At 40.1% G+C, this 5,000-nt stretch overlaps 1 protein-coding gene across 11 annotated transcripts in view; it reads right to left on the bottom strand.

Moving 5' to 3' along the window:
• LOC125039567 overlaps positions 1 to 5,000 on the bottom strand; it is a 31,799-nt gene that overhangs the window by 19,223 nt on the left and 7,576 nt on the right. The window lies entirely within an intron of this gene.

The following is a 5,000-nucleotide window of genomic DNA, read 5'->3' as shown; positions in this document are numbered from 1 at the left end:
GCAGTTCCTCCCCGTGGCCACCCATGGAAACTAGGTACCTTAAGTTCTTAGGCTGAACTTTGAAGCTCGTGGAGCAGCAGGAGGCCCTAAAGGTAAGGAGTCATGGCTGTGAGGAGGCGGGCCTTGCCATTCCGCCTCCCTAAGAGAACCGGCGGGCAATGAGCTATATTAGAGATGGTGCTGGGAGGAGGGCAAACTTCCCTCTCACCCAGCAAGTAAGGCAGGCTGCTGGTCCCTCTGGGTTGGCGACCACTGGGTCTGGAATCCGGGGTTACCCATCCCGTCTGTGTCCCGGCGACCGCCAGTCTGGCGTGATTTTTGTGGGGCAAAGCCTACCTTCAGCCAGCCAGCCCTCGCTATATGGGACAATGTCGGTAGGGGCTATCACCCGGCGTGACTGCCCGAGGTTAATCCTCAGACGAGCTGCCAGGATGGAACGTCCGCTCTTTGCAACAGGATGATTGATTGCCACTACTGTCGAGGGAGCTGAAGCAGTTGAGAGTTGAGGTGGCTGCTCGCTCGGAAGTGAGAAGACCCGGCAGCGGCACGATTAGTGTGGGTGGCTACACATTTTACGAATCGGGCCTCAGCAACGGTCACCATCTCCAGGGAGTACCCATAGCCATCTCCAGCATACTTCAGCCCTCGGTAGTGGAGGTCACTCCAGTCAATGAACGCATAATGGTATTGAGAATAAAGCTTACATTTGGGTTCATGTTTCTTATTGCTGTCTATGTTCCTTCTTATGTTTCTAAACTTAATGTGAAAGAGATGTTTTATGACAAACTTGCACCTGTGACATATCGCTGTCCTCAGCAAGATATTTGTATTGTTCTCGGTGACTTCAATGCGGTATCTGGCTGCAATTGAGCTAGCTATGTGATGTTTGTCGGTCCTCATGACTCGAAAGCTGATGACGACAGCGAGAACAGCCTCCTTCTCCGGGACTTTGCTACGTGCCAGAAATTGAGGATTTCTGGCTCTTGGAATCAGTCCTCTGACCCGCATCGTTGAACTTGATGGGGGTAATGTGCCCAAGGAGATTGTCCACATCCTCGTTAGCACTCGCTGGAGGATCCTCCAGAACTGTAAGGTATATCGGAGCGTCGAGTTCTGTGACATATTGGATTTGCCACCCTCTGAGTTCACTTCAAAACTCGTCAGATAAAGACAGATAAAGGGTGGATGAGTGTGCCTGGGGTTTGCAGAGGCTATCTCTGGTCGTTTCACAGCACTCAGTTGCCTGACGGTCCCTGTTCTGCTGTGGGACATCTTCGAGCATGAAACACTCAATGCATCTCAAGAATTGATTGTGAACAGCCAAGAGCAAAACAGAATTTCAGGAGACACTGGAAGCTACAAATGCTCGTTATGCGGCTCGACTGACAGGGGTTCGTGACTTGCATTGTTCCCTTGTGCACAGGACTAGGTCACTGCTGAGAAGGGACAGGAATCTTGCAGAGGAGGTCAGAAGCCATTTCCTTGTAAATGACCTTTGACTTACCTACCAAGCTCTGAAAAAGCTGGCCTCCAAGCCCTCCCTGCAGACAACTGCAGTCCAGATCCAGTAGCCAGATCATCTCAGATCCTGTTGGGGTGCAGGAGAGTTGAACTGAGTATTTTGAGCAGTTGCAACAACAATTAACTTGGTTGCAGATAGTGTCGAGACCCACCCTCAGTGAGGACCCACCCTACCTGACTGAAGGTAGGTGGGCTATCTCCAAGCTGGTAAAACAGGGGGCATCTGCTGGTGGAGAGCCTATGGCGAGGGGCTTGCATGCTGTTCTGTCTGCCATCTGGCAGACTAGAACAATTCCCCCTGACCTGCTGAGGGGTGTGGTCATCCCTCTCTAAAAGGGGAAAGGGAATCGCTGGGACTGCAGCAATCACCACGGCATTACACTGCTCAGTATACCCGGCTTGGGGTGTGGGCTGCTTGCAGTTTACAAAGACTTCAAGAAGGTATTTGATACGGTGCATTGCAAATCACTTTGTGAGATCCTGAGACTACAAGGAATTCCAACAAGTTTATTTAATTAATAGCAAGCCTATATACTGGTACTGAAAGTGCAGCAAAGTGTGGCCGGTTAAGTTTCTTCCCTTTTAGTTCAGGAGTGAGGCAAGGCTGTGTTCTGTCCACAGTCATTGTGGAGGAACTCTGGGCAGTATAAAGGTTACCGACCTTGACTTTGCTGACGATGTTGCTATTCTATCTGAGTCGTTGGAAACCCTAGTGGTGGCTCTTGATGCATTTAACACTGAAGCGAAGCCCCTCGGGCTAGAGGTCTCCTGGACCACGACCAAGATCCAGGACTTTGGGGGCCTGCTAGGAGATCCTGTTCAGTCGGTACGTACTTGCGGTGAGGACATTGAGTAGTGCAGTTCATGTCTCTGGGCTGTCAGACCAGGAAGTCAGTAGACGGAGTGGCCTGGCAGCAAGGGTCATGAAATCTCTTGACAAGAGTATCTGGAGATGCCCGTACCTGTGCAGAAGGATCAGACTACCTGTCTTCAAGGCTCCGATACTGCCAAAAATAACAATAATAATAATGACGATAGAATATTATAATGATATAAATAATAACAAAAATAATGAAAATAATAAAAGCAATGATAATAAGAAAAAAGAATATCAATGATAATAATAATAATATAAAATCAATAATAATTATTATAATACTACCAATAACAATAAGAATCCAAACAAATATGAGAATAAGAATAAAAATAAGCATATAACGATAATAAAACAAATAATAATAATAACAATTATCTTAATAGCAATAATAAAATATTGATAATAATAATAACAATAATAATAAAAATAATGGTAACAAAAAAATAATAATAATGACAATATTGCAAATAAAATATATTAATAATGATAATACTAATAATAATACAAAATGATTAATAAACCAAATTATTAATAACAGTAACAATAATATTGAAAATAACAATCCTAATAATAATACCCATTATAATAATACTAATAATAATACTAATGATAATAACAATAAAGAATAATAGAAATAATAATAATAATAGTAATGATAGTAATAAATAATAATAAAGATAATAATAATAATAACAATAATAATAATAATAATAATAATAATAATAATAATAATAATAATAATAAGTAATAATAAATAATAACAAAATAATAATGATAATAACAATAACAAAAAACAATTAATAGTAAATAATTATAGATAATACAAAATAACAATAATAATAAAATAACAGTAATGATGATATTGATAATAATAATCATGATAATAATAATGATAATAAAAATATAATAATATAATATTGATAATAATAGTAGTAGCACTAGTAGCAATAATTACATAATGATAAAGATGATACCAATAATAATAATAATAATAATAATAATAATAATAATAATAATAATAATAATAATAATAATAATATTAACAATAATATTAATAACAATAACAATATTGATAATAATAACAATAATATTAATAATAACAATGATATTAATAATAATTATAATATAATAATAATAGTAACAACAACCACGACAATAATAATAGTTATTATTATTATTGATATTATTAATATAACGAAACAAATTATGATAATAATAATTACCATTATAATCATCATGATCATCATCATCCTTATCATCATTATCACCACCATCATAATAACAATTAAAAATAATGATAATAATAATGATAATAATAATAAATGATAATAATAATGATAATAATAATAAATGATAATAATAATGATAATAATAATAAATTATAATAATAATGATATTAATAATAAATTATAATAATAATGATAATAATAATAAATGATAATAATAATAAATGATACTACTACTACTAATAATAATAATAATAACCATAATGATGATAATAATATTGATCATAATGATAATAATAATAATAATACAATAATAATAATGATAATAATAATAATACAATAATAATAATAATAATAACAATGATAAAACAACAGTAACAAAAACAACAACATTAATAATAATAAGGATAGCCATAATAATATGGTTAATTATAATGATAATGATAATGATAATAATAACATTATTATTATTATTATTATTCATAATATTGACAAGTTATGGGTGGGTGCTTCATGCTCAGGGTGATGCGACGCGATGGTGTGGTAGCCTAGATGGTCTTAAGTGCCTGCATGCCTTCTCGCTTGCAGCTGCCACCGCTGGCTAGCCTTGTGCGAAAAAGGGAGCAGCTCTGCATAAACCTCCTCTGCCAATCCCCAGCCTCCAGTCATGGCCCATCGGCGTGTGGACAAGCCCTGGCTCCGTACCAACTCCTACCCCTCAGCCCCCCTGGGGTGAAAGGACGGCTCGGGGGAGGTGGGCCTTGCCAGTCCACCTCACCGGCAGCATCTGAAATAAATGGATATGCTGGGGAGACGGGTTCTGTCCCTCTCACCCAGCAAGTGAGGCAGGCTGTGGGTCCCATTGGGAGGGCAAATGTGGAGCACAGGATGGGAGTGAGAGTTACTTGTCCCACCTGCAGGTGCCAGTGGGGAAAAGCCCAAGGGAACCCCATTGGGCCCCACAACATGCAGCCCCCTTTTATTTGGGGTGGCATCCACCCAGAGCAACTGCCCAAGCTTTAACCTCAGGCGAGCTATCCAGGTAGGCGGTAGAAACAAAGAAATCAATATGCTGGGGGAGTGGTTCTGTTCCTCCCACCCAGCCAGTGAGGCAGGCCATGGGTACTGCTGGGAAGGCAAATGTTGGGGCACTGGATGGGAGTGAGAGTTACTCATCCCACCTGTGCCCTGGAAGGCGCCAACTCAGTATGAGTTCTGTGGGGCAAAGCCCAAGCGAACCCCACAGGCGGACGTTGGGCCCCACAGCCTGCCGCCCCCTTTTATTTGGGGCAGCATCGGCAGGGGTGGCAGAGGTGGTATCCACCCGACTGCTCGAGGCTTAACCTCAGGTGAGCTATCCAGGTATGCACTTGGAC

This window comes from Penaeus chinensis, chromosome 27 (assembly GCF_019202785.1).
Source record: "Penaeus chinensis breed Huanghai No. 1 chromosome 27, ASM1920278v2, whole genome shotgun sequence".
NCBI classification, from domain to species: Eukaryota; Metazoa; Arthropoda; class Malacostraca; order Decapoda; family Penaeidae; genus Penaeus; species Penaeus chinensis.
This window is presented reverse-complemented; position numbering and strand designations above follow the sequence as displayed.